A 13,707-nucleotide genomic window follows, 5' to 3' on the forward strand; every position below is an offset into this window, starting at 1 on the left:
ACACAAACAATTGTATACGACTTGCCATTGGGTTAGATCTTGTCTGGTGTATCAATATGAATTGTTAGGCAATTCTTTGCACGCTGATTTGGACGTCGGATCAACCCGCTTATTTTATTAAAAGAAAAAGATTGGTTCAGGTGTGACCAGTCGTCATGATATGCTTACTCCTCCTAGTCACCTGGTGTGTCGAAGAATCCGTGTTTGCAAAGTCTAGTGTTTATTCCTTGTAGTAGTTATGAGATACATCAAGATCATTATGTTCACCTTTTCATTGCACAATTCAAACACACGTAGCACAGCCTGCAATCTATTTTAGCAATACATTATAGCTTAAGATTAAGCGTACTTACTATTCAAGGAACAGGGAAAACAAATTCAAGAGAGCGCAACACAAGTAGCCCTCATGAAAACACCACAAATACACTAAAGTCCGAATTAATTCAATATAATTGCCATAGCACTACAATCCGTATTTAATTCCACGGGTAAGAAATCAATGTTACAATATGTCGGGTATGTTTCAGTTGAACGCCCTGAAACTATCAAACATATCATATCACAATCATTCAGACACTGTGCGCGTATTTCAAGGTCATGGCAATATCATATTTCTGTCCAGGTTTAATTGATTTATCCGCAAACATTACAACAAAAAGGTGACTATCAGTACATATATTGCATAAAGAGTTCCATTCTGTTGTGAGAGATAAATGTTCGGTATTAATACTCGTCATTATTGATCCGCAATTACACCAAATGAATAACCTAAATAGATACAGGAAGGGAAGCAGCTCACTTTAACACCATACTCTGTAATTTTTCCACAAGTCACAGTTAAATTTGCGAATCTCTAAACGACTATTTAAATCATGGCACAGAGTGCATGGATAGTTTAGAATTCGCGATGCATAATTGCAGTACACGACACCAGTTTTATACACCCCACCGTGGAAAGATCATGGCAGAAAAATCCACGGAGATCTACTGTGTTGGACGACGTGTGCTATTTGCCAGTACACACAGCTTCCACGGGCGTCAACGTTTCTATCACCGCTTTGCAGAATATGTGAAATGTGCCACCGACTAAACAATCATGATCAAATGGAATTAAAAAAAATAATATCGATCTAATCAAATAAACTTAATTCAATATAGCAATCAAAGTAATATCGATGATTAATAAGTTGGAATTAATCTATTACATATATCAATACAAACAAAAATGTATCCATCAAATTATATAAATTTATATATCATGAATTAATCACATTTCACCGAAACTTATATTCAAGCTGGATAATTAAATGATCTTAGTATAACAAGTAGAGTCCATGAACTATTCCGGGAATTTTTGCCACAATAGAATAAATCACGGTTAGATAGTCCTCATATTTGAACTTAAAATAAGTGTTTAACTTCTTGCGAAGCGTGAGCAAGATATCTAATTGACCTGCACGATGTAAGATCTGGTCTAAAATCATGTGTATTTTACGCAGACCTAATAATACTAATGATAATGCCATATTGATATATCACCTTTGTCATACACTATGTACGCTTAATGACGCTTTACAATGCATATATATACCTTACAACAGAATGTTATACACATAATACATAGACAATAAATAAAACATTAAAATGCAATGATATAAAAGGCTTTATCACATATAAACAGTCCGTAGCTGTACCTATCCTGACTGTACATATAAAACATGAAAACGCAATATACCATAAATATGTTAGATAAGAATAAACATCAGTTTCAGTTTCTAATGTATATCACATTTTTCGCAAGAAGTCAAACACTTCTTCTAATTTCTAATATTCGGATTAGATGACTCCCAACTGTTCTATTGTAACAAAAAACCCTTCCATTTGCATGGCATACACAAGTTATACACAGGTCATTGTTGTAGACAGATATCATAGGGAGCAATGTTGTGTTTACAAAAATCTTTTGAATGACGAAACAAGTCCAACTGTGTTTAGATTAAAAGATGTATGTAACATTCTTACGTACAAGAACACAAACGGCAGTAAGATATTAATGTTACAATATGTTAGGGTATGTTTCGGTTGAACGCCCTGAAACCATTAAATACATCATAGTACATTCATTGATATAATGTGCGCGTATTTTAAGGTTGTGACGATATCGTATTTCTCTCAGGTTTAATTTATTGATCAACAAACATATCCAAAAATAGGTGACTATCTTGCTTTTATTTGCCATTTAATGGTCAACATTTTCTTTGAACTGCTATATTTCATAAAAGGTGAAGATAACAGGCATTTATCAATCTCATAACTTCTATAAAAAATACAGAATAGAAAGTCGGGCAGACACGGACCTCTGGATATACCAGGGATGGGATCAGGTGCCAAAGAGGAATAAGCATCATTTGGCTGGTGTGACCGGTCGATATGGGTGCTTACTCCTGTTAGATGCTTGCTTCCACCGTTACTATGTCCAGGACTTCGTGCTTGAACAACTGTTTATGCTGTTGTCCTCGTGAGATTTATGCGATTGATCATTACTCGTTTTAATAACTTTTCACCGAAGCTTAAATATATTATGTATGAATCAATTTCATCGAAAACAAAACATCATATTTCAATTGACCTTATAGTTTTGCTTAAAAGGTTAAGTACAAGGATTCATATAAGATTGTCACAATGATAAGTTGAACTTTCGGAGGGAATGCTATTATTTTTCTATCAAGGTAGTCTGGTGTCATATCAGGTGATCATGTGCATTTATTTGCATTAGGTAGTTATAGAAATATTCCCAGGAATGGTCGAATACATCGCCATGACATTGACATGGTTATCTCTTCCAAAATAATGTTTTTTTTACAATTGATTTTGTAAGCTTTTTCAGTAGTAGTTATATTCATAGATTCAATCTTGTTCAGACGGCATTCTTGGGAAAAAATGTTAACACTAGAAAATGTGGTGCACTGTAGCTACCTCAACGTTTGTGAATAAATTGCAAATCTGCATTCAAAATACGAGAAGGGTGTCTGCTACTGCAACACGTTTAAATTTGAGTCTGGTTACATTATTCTCATTCCAATTTAGCTCTAAATTCAAAGGAGAACTCGATAATTAAGCGAGAGCTTACTACAAACAACATTTGATAAGAGGTTCATATAACCCTTTTTGTAAATGAAAAATATCCCGCATATACGCCCTGGTTACATGTTTTTGACATACAAGAGACCTACTATAAAATTCCAAAACCACACAGTGTGAATGATCACTGTTCTTTATATTCGCCTTTCATGAGACGGATCCGTTTATCGTCTTTGCTAACAATCACATTCAAACAATCGCACATGTGTATAGATATCATACCAGTGAAAAATGAGAAGGAAATAACTCCAACTGTCATGTTTAATCACACCGCAGTTTTTACGTTGATTTAGAGACCCGGTATGGTATTGTGTCTTTCTTGTATGCAGGAGCTATACTATTACTCATGGTAATAACTTCACTACAATGAGATATGGTGACATTGCCTGCAAAAGTCAATCTATAACACCCTATTTCCCCTTCAAAGGACAGTTTAATCTGCTTTCCTTGTATGACAATAGCAGAATTGGGTAAATCAAGCAAACAATTGTTTAATTTCAACATATCAATACCAATCACTGTGAATAACTGACTGAAATTCAAGTTCGATAGCGAGAAAGAAATTGAGATGGAACCCCAACCTCCATGTCATTTGCTGTGGGGACCTCCTGGTTAACCTTACTGAGGATTGGCTTTGGATTATTTATCACATAATGTAATATGTCAGGTGAGGTGATGATGACTATGGCTGCTGTATCTATGACCGATTTTACTTTGTTGCCGTTGATCGTCGCACCAACAAATATACCTATTTCACCATCTTTCCGACTGATCCCAGTTCGGCTTGTGTGATTCCCATTGATTTTCTCCTGTTTTTGTTTAGGACAAGACTCTGGTTCTGTTCTTCTTTGTTTCTGATTTCCTTTTACATGCAGAGCAGTTCCTCTACATATGACGCTTCTTTTTGTAGTAATTGCTATCAGTAGAATGTTCTTTTGAACTCTTTGATTTTCCTGTTTCTCGCTTAAAGGACTCCATGTCATTTTACCAGTCATGAATTGCCTTCAACTGTTTAGCAATGACATCGTCTTGAACGATAGCTTCCCTCAAATAGTGTTGGTCTTCAGATTGATTCATTTCAGCCAAATTAAATACATCAAGCTCTATTGCATTACGGATCACATCATTGAGGTCTGTCGGCCTTGCTTGTTTTATTCGTAATGTCATAGCACTATTTTAAGAGAGTTAATAAATTGTTCCTTTGCAAGAATTTCTCTGACCTCTCTTGGAGCTGTTGGGTAGGCCAGATTGGTCAACCTGCGTACATCTTCTCCAAGTTCTGGTAACGTCTCTGAAGTTCGATGCCTTCTCTCTCGCTGTGGTGCTCTGTACAACTCTGTTTGGTTGGAAGAATGTAACAATATTTTTTTTTCTAACACGCTGCAGAGGAGTCGATAATTGCATCTATCTCCCTCTGGTAGACTTCCCAAGACACCTTAAACTCAACCTCTCAGTGCTACTGCTAGATACATACCTTTATCCGAGGTTACCCAACCATTTAATTCCGCACATACATCAAAATGATACTTTGATTCTAAGCGTGGGGTACTGCCATCAAACTTGTCTGGTTTGACATTACTACTCTTTTTCTTGTCAAAACATGTCATATCATTTGGACGGTGTCTTCTTATATCTTCCTCTGAATACAAAGGGAAATATTGCCTAGCAACATTTACATACGTACCTGTTGAAGAGAACCTATTTGAATATCTCGCATCATGATCTAAGTTACCTAACACAGGCATATGTCATGTGTTTGAAGGTACCCTAACTAATTTAGGTGTGGCATCCCATTCTTCATTTAACCCTTTCTCTACCGGCACATTTTAGAGGTTTTTAGAGACTAAATGACAGTATTTTAAAATCGATTTAAATCTGCATGGATCACGATTTGGGGTAGGCATATGACATGCAATTTTGTTAGGAATTGGACAGGGAACAATTTCTTATAAAATTTGTCAATGTATCCCATGACCTCATATAGGTCTACGGGGTCAAAGGTCATATAAGTGCACATTTTTGCAATCTTTTTTCTCTGAAATATATATATTACGACCCCTCTCACTAGATTAGAGTCAACAATAGGACATTATAAATGTATGAGCTAATGTGCCTTTTAATATACTACAAAAAGAACAAAATCAAACTAATCAATTTTATTGACAAACAAATATTTTTGGTTGCTAAGTAACAACACTCATAGTACAATTTTGACCATAATTTGCCTTTCTGCATCCATTCGACACAATTTAAACGTAATTACAATCCATGATGATTAGTAAATGTCACATTATCTTAAAATATAATCTTTAAATAGATCTTAATCATTTTAAAAGGTTTTTAACAAAAAATGTATGAAGAGAATTAAGGTCAAAGGTCATCAAATGGAAACTTCGTACTTTATATACTTGTTCATCATTTTCTAATAATATGACGTTTTGCCATTATGTTCAATTAAATAGAATAAGTATTGCAACGTTAAAACAAAAATCTTTCAATTATTGTTAATCTAAAATAATCTATTTTTTATTCAGTTATATTTGGTTGCTAAGCAACAACACCTTATCAAATGTTATCAAAAAGTACTAACCATTTTTCCTCTCCAAGTTCAACATAAGCGAATGTTCAAGTACTTACTTTCAATCACTAGATTTAAATGTACTTGCATCATATTTAACAAAAATGTTCTTATATTCAACCTCTTGAAACCTATTTCTAGACATAATTCTTTATAACGAGTTGTTCCGATAGGGACATGCGTTGACCAATATCTGTCTATCGACTGGAACTTCACAGCAGGCGTGTATAAGATAATGCACAAAAATCTGGAAAAAAAGTATTTCTTAATACTTAGTCCTAAATACTAATGTATTGTCAAAGCTTTTGAATACTCAAATTGGCTCTGTAAATGTTTTCGATAATCAAGGCCCTCTGAAAAGTATGCATTTAATTACTTATGAAATTTTATCAGAGGTAATTGTAGTACACATTTAATAAATGAGTTACATTCACAGCCAGATTAATTTTGGTAAAGGTAATCTTTTTACTATGCATTTTATTATTCTTTTGAAACTGGAAGTCACTGCCACAATATCGGTTTTTAAAACTAGTAATACCTGTACAGTTCCTCTTCAGTGAGAGGCTGCAAACTTCCTTGGGAAGTATATGGCAACCCTTCCCCCTAGATGTGACCATCTCAGCATAATGGTTGGTGGCAACACAGATGGAGAAAACCAAATCTTCTGTCAAAGACAGCTTCATAAAATCTGCAGTTCTCCGAATAATAGGGTCCCATATCTGAAAGAAAATTGCAAATAAAATCAGTATTGGCCACCATACCTTAAAACGTGTCATACCTTATAATTAGAAACTAATTAGAAATTGTTTTGTCTCATTTTGTATGTATACGATCCCTAGTTATGCAGCAAAAAAAAAAAAAAAACCCACAAAAAAAAAAAGAACAGTAAAATGGTACACACATATCAGTGTACCATAATGCCATGATTCCAATTGTGAATGTATTATCTGGATTTATTTGAATGTTAATCAAATTTACACTGATTTAACCCTATATTCAACCTCAAAGAGTCATACCAACTGAAAGCCAGGTTGTCACCCCGAATGAAATGCCACAGTTCTGGGATCAGGTGTTCCTGTGTCCTCCATATCAGCATCCTTCCAATGCATGTCTGGATTTGTCAGTAGACTGTCGCTAGGGGATGATACCTGGGAACTTCCCACTAAATATTGGGATGTCAATACCCTTTTTAAAGAAGAAAAGAAATCACAATTAAGAATTGTTGGTTTATGTTTAAAAAGCAAAATCTAAGTTTCACGGTAGCATGGAACAGTTTCGCACTTAAATTTATTTACTCAAATTTATTTAAAGATATGGTAAGGGATTGCATACATGTGTTAGAAATGAATCGAATATTTTATTATACATTGCGAGAGTAGCAGAGTGGGTAATGAACAAAAAATGTATCATGTAGGTATCTGCATTATGCCTAGCATATATTATACACGAGGGCAAATACTGAAGAAATTCAGGTTAAAACCTACAGGGTCCAGCGAAAATACTGAAACTCTGAGGGAAAGTGAATGACCCCAGATATAAAAGTTGAATTGAATTGCTTCTTAAAGGTACCCAGTGTCTAAATCCCCTTGTATGGTACTCTGATGGGCTGTGAATTTAGTCGAAATTAGAGAAAATCTAGGCAAGAAGGGGATTGATTGATTGATGTTTTCTGCCAAACTCAACAATTTTTCAGTTATCTGGTGGCACCCATTTTTTTTTATTGGTGGAAGAGAGAACCCAGATACCTGGGGAGAGACCACCGATCTTTCGAAAGTAAACTGGGAAAACTTTCTCACTTACCGGCACGAATGGGATTCGAACTCGCGCCGACAGAGATGAGAGGCCGTGTGATTTTGAGCGCAATGATCTAACCACTCGGCCACGGAGGAGACCGGCAAGAACACAGGGGCTCGGTTGTCAGATATTGAAGTTTTGTATTATTTGTTCCCGAATAATAAATTGAAGTTTTGCATGATTTGTGTCCGAATAATAAATTATATAAATAAAATCCACCACCAAAATCCGCTTTTTTAGAGGTTTTCAAAAAGGTGTATCATGTGTACATTAAAGTACTTGGCACACTGATTTGACTGCGGATAACTCCGTTTACCTGATCATGATATGGGGCTCACGGCGGGTGTGACCGGTCAACAGGGGATGCTTACTTCTCCTAGGCACATGATCCCACCTCTGGTGTGTCCAGGGGTCCGTGTTTGCCCAACTATCTATTTTGTATTGCTTGTAGGAGTTATGAGATTGATCACTGTTCATTATCTTCACCTTGCATTTATATAATTTATTATTCGGACACAAATCATGCAAAACTTCAATTTATTATTCGGGAACAAATAATACAAAACTTCAATATCTGACAACCGAGCCCCTGTGGGTAAGAAGGGAACACATGCCCATCAGCTCATAGCATACAAGTACCAGCATGTATGAATCACATTTAATTTATGGTCATAAGCTACTAAGTGTATATAAAATACATGCATTTGGATAAAAGAGAAATCAATATGATTTTTCATTAGCCTGTCATAATCAGACTTTGATTGATGTTAACCCACCCCCATTTTGGCCCAAACACACATGTTGTTTTTATTTCTGTTATATAATAAAGAAAATAATTCAAATTATGATAATAAATTCTATCATAAGTGTGTTTTCCTAACATATTGTGTTTTCTTTTCATAGAAAGATAATTTCTTTTATAAACATGGAAAAAACTTGGAAAATAGCCTTCTCACCAGCGGTCGTGAATGCCCAGTCTGATTAAAACCACCCCATCCCATTATACACTAAATACACCCCCTTCTTACACTCGCGCGTCACGCAAGGAGATAATTCTGGGGAAAGGGGGGGGGTAATCAAACTGCCGGACCCGGACAGGGTGTTATTCACTTGTTTTAGATATCATAAAATATAAATATTTGCTTTCATGAAACGACAAACCATGGCATCAAATTGCGGTTAATTAATCGTGAATTTTTCATAACATGACGAGACCACATTTTTGTTTTCTTTTTAGTCGGCCTATGTGGCTACATCAACTTACATGTACGTATTTATACTGAATGCATGATCGTTTGGGTCATCCTGCAACAGGCGATCCAGGGCATCTTCTTCTGACATCAGGTCGTTTTAAAGATGTAAAATACAAGCGTTGGTTGTGACAGTCACGGTGAAGCTGTGTTGTTTTCGTTGAAACGGAAACACGTGTCATTCTCCGTGCACACTTTCAGAAAACCCCGCGAGGCCCGCGATCCGGATCACGGAAAAATAAAAGTATACAGGCTATATATAGGCGAACTTCTTTTTTGTTTTCTTTCTTTGGCAGAGAAAAAAATTATTTCTATTCCGAACAAATATAACGTTTATATCTGAATTTGAAGTACTTTATTTATCTTTTTTTAAATTCAATCTGCCGATGTAATATTCTCAATAGGTGTTTTATGAAGTTACATGTAGGTTGTGTAACTGTTATAAACCAATATTGGTTTTATGCTTTAAAAAAAAAAAAACAGAGATACCTGGCTGATTATTTCATACATGTATGTATGTTGTTTTAGTGTATCAACAGGTACTGAATTTACTAAAAGAGGACAATACAAATAGTTTTCACCACTTTATTGTGCGACGCGCGTCGATTGCTTTTAGCGACGTCGATTTGTCGCTAATTTTTAAGAAAACCGCGCAGCATGTCCCAATTTCATTTTATCGTAATATAAAAACTACCGAGAATTATAATATGAATAATGGTCCATCAAAAAGAACATTTCCTCTACTTTTACAGGATGTATTTACTTTTCCCTATTTCCATATATAAATATAGATAAAACGCCGATCTGTTTAAACATTGCGAAATAAAATCGTAAAACAACGTATATGTGCAAAAAATTACTATTTTCTTATAACTTTGCCAGCCATTAAAAATAATTTTTATATGTACTGAAAGCAGGGAATATATGCTTCTCAAAAATATAAAAAATATTGCATTCATAGGGAAAATAAAAAAAATCATAACGAGGGGGGAAATGGCCTTGCGACAAAGCGTTGCGTCATATTTAGACGAAGTCGTCCTTCATTTTAAATGCTTTTTTAAATTTAATGGCTTTATTTATTCAATTGATTTTTGCATAGTTAAAAAATATAGAAAATTTCCAAAAATATGATATATAAAACATATATCTTACGTCCGTAGTTTCAAAGATTTATAGACACTCCTTTTGCGTAGCCCTGTTTTTACGCGCTATCGGTCATATTGACCGATACGGTAGAGAAAGGGTTAAAGTATTCGCCTACATTCAGAAATACCTGAATCTGTGGTTTTCCTTATGCCCTGATCGACCCTAGCCTGTAGCTTACTTCATTCCCTCTCTACTTTAGTTAGATCAGAATCTAAATCCTCTACAATAGCCCGTTGTCCTATTTTATAAAACAATATAATTCTAACTTAACTGCCCTCGCATCCCGTCGCTGCCACCATTTTTGTAACGTATTTCCTGAAAGACTAGAAGGCTATCAAAGTCCGTGCCTTATCAATCCAAGCGCACGAGGTGTAATTAGAATAAGAACTTTCATTGGTAAAATGAAATTGGGAATGTTATTGGAAACTGGACCTGCAGATATACACAAATATGACAAAATCAACCCAGGTTAATAATTGCTATCAAATCAAGGGAATTCAATCAACATACTCAGATCAGGGTTAACGATATGAGTTGTAATATCAAAATAATTTAGCAATGGGTATGGGCACCCCCAGTCAACGACTGGCTAACCCGGGACTAACGCTTGTACCGCAGCCTTATTCAGGACACAAAGTACAGGTGACATACCTTCAACCGTTGCACACACTGTAGAGCCTTATCCAGGCAAACACTGTGAGGAGCAACCCGGCCGTCAGTCAATTTCAGTATATAGAAAAGACGAACTGTGTGGCTAGCTTTTATTTGGTCGACCTCAACAGTGCCAGACATTTTACTACTAAGGTAACACCCAATGCCTCCACTCTAACACCTGTACAACTAATGGGATCAAACACTGACTTACTCAGTAAATCACTTTATTGCTTGCAACTCACTGTTAATCTTGTCCACCACGTCTTCTCAGCCCGGGCTTCAACAATAATCGACAAACGACACCAGTTTGATGCTGTGTTTATAGCGATAGGTCATGCGACTAAAATACAGATGTTTACATTGCAAACTCCACTGTCGAAACTTGAAGGTTGACGAATGAATTTCCGGAATATTATATTTACTCATATACTTGTTTTTCAGCGTCTTAATGATTAAAACAGTTCTTCATTTGATAGAACTTTGTTTTCTTTTTTCGTCATTTTGAACGAAGCGGCATGTGGGTCAACAATATAAAATGTATGTAAACGTGTTGTTTACCAATTCCAGCGATTGTTATCAATCAAAAGGGTAAAAATAAGTAATAAATATCATTTTAAAATATGTATTGGGGTATAAATACGGGTTGTTCTGGTGATCAATTTCCACAAAGCCCAACTTAATGATGCAATGTGAAATTGTCATATACCCGCCTTTCATAGTCTATTTCTCTCGAAGATGTTTATAAATTTCCACTGTCATCTGGCCCAGAAAAATAGATGATTTCAGCAGGGGTCCCAAAATCTGGCATTCAAATAAGGAATATATAAGCAAATCAAAACAACGTTTAATTTGATCAGAAATTACTTTGTGTTTTATGACAGGAGCGTGAAGTTGGCATAAAATTGCCAAAATTAATGAAACATTTCATAAATTCAGGGTATATTTTTCGATTTCTCTTAATACACAATGTATATTAAATTCATTTTGCTCGACAGATGGCCACACCTTTTCCTAAGCAATAATCTGGATAAAATTTAACAGTTATCAAACTCTTTTTGAAAAATGGCGGGAAAACTCTTATTCATGACGTAATAATGCTATAAAATTAGAAATAACCTTGATTTAAGTTGAGATTGTGTACTTGGCATCTATTTAACTTATTCAAAACATAGATCAAGCTTGATTCAAGACACATTTAAATCAAAGAATTTTTTTGGGCCTTTTTATGTACACAATCGTACCTTGTTCTTTGCAATATTTATAGGAGACGTTCGCTTATCATAGTTTGTGTTATGACGTTTGTAGTGGGACTTGTTGATATAATTGAACAGAGTACCAGGTATTACGAAGGTTTAAGTACCCTCTATCTTAATAGTAACTCTTCATTATCTTCACTTTTTGAAAGAAACGGAAAACGTTCTTCGAATTACAAATTATATCTGCTTTTAGTATAATAATGATCGTTATATAATTTAAAATACATTGATTTAAACCGAGATTGTTGAAAAATCTGTAACATCAAGTCATTAAATTGAATTGGTTGGCCATTAACCTCTTACACAATTGAGATGCCATTTTGCCGATAGCATCTTTATCCAATAATATTCCCAAAGAGTAAGGAGGTAAGGATGATTATATGGTGTTGACTATGATATATCTGATACACACACGGATGAAAATAAGAAAGATTCATAGATAAACCGTCGTTGATATATCTAAATATCCAGTAAAAGGTGAAGGCAGACTTGTTTTCTAATCAGATGATCAAATTTATTCAAACAACAATTACAACAGGGTAATTCTTAATAGAAAAGACTATTGCATCCAACTTTGGCAAATGTATCAAATCATATAGATACAATATATAAGGATCACGGTGGGTATGACTGGTCAACAGTGAGTGCTTACTCATTTCGGGTACCTTGACTTACCTCTGGTATATTCAAGATTCTGTGTTTGTTCAACTCTCTATTTTGTATTGCTTATAGGAGTTGTGAAATTGATCACTGATCGTTATATTTATTTTTCGTTCAGTATGCAACTTATCTAATTCGCTTATTAAGCATGGATTCTTAAATACAGGAGAAAGTATGGTGTGTTATTTGGTTTTGATGTATTTTATAGAATCTTGATATTTATCGTAGATCTTATGTTTTTATCATTCGCCTAGACAATATGTTGATATCGATAATGATATATCTAACAAATGAAAAGGAAGCTATTCCTTGTAGTGCCTTTTAACAAATTCAACGAGAGTGGGACAACCAGTTCTGTTAGTGGAGTTAACAAGACAATGAATATGTATTTTTTTTAAAACAGACACGGATTAAATCTCGAATTGTGGCTGATTATTTTTCTGCTTTTAGCTAATCATGAAACAACCATTCAAACATACAGGACCAATCAATTGAGTGTTTTCGGTAACGTTACAGACTACACGTTACACAAATCTTTGTATTGTTATTTGCCAATACACAAACCGTCCGTGGGCTTCGTCGCGGGTATCACCACTTTGCAGGATGTGTGAAATATTGCGCCGACTAAATAGTGATGGTAAAGTGGAATTTCAAAAAAGATATTTTAATATCGATCAAAACGAATTAACTTGATTCAATACATAAATTAAAGCAATGACGATGATTAATAAATGGGAATTAATCTATTACATATATCAATAGAAGCAAAAATGTTTCCATCAAATGATTTTAAATCAATTACATTTGACCGAAACTTATATCTAATCTGGATAATACAATGGTCTATGTACAACAAGTATATTCCATGAAAAATGCTAAGGATGTTTGGTACAATATAATACATCATGGCTAGAGAGTCTACATAGTTGAACTTTACAGAAGTGTTTGACTTCTTGCGAAGAGTGGGACGTATATCTAATGGGCCTGTATGATGTAATATATTGTCTAATATCATACGTATATTATGCTGACCTAATGCATAGCTCTTATCCTTGGACGAATTTGGCTTCACTTTTTTGGCACACTGTTTTTGGCTATATTTAGCTCTAAAACTTCATAGTTATTTCGGATTTCAAACATTTCGGTTGAGCATCACTGAAGAGACATTATTTGTCAAAATGCGCATCTGGTGCATCAAAATTGGTACCGTATAAGTTTTACATATATC

Source organism: Ostrea edulis, chromosome 8 (assembly GCF_947568905.1).
Source record: "Ostrea edulis chromosome 8, xbOstEdul1.1, whole genome shotgun sequence".
NCBI classification, from domain to species: Eukaryota; Metazoa; Mollusca; class Bivalvia; order Ostreida; family Ostreidae; genus Ostrea; species Ostrea edulis.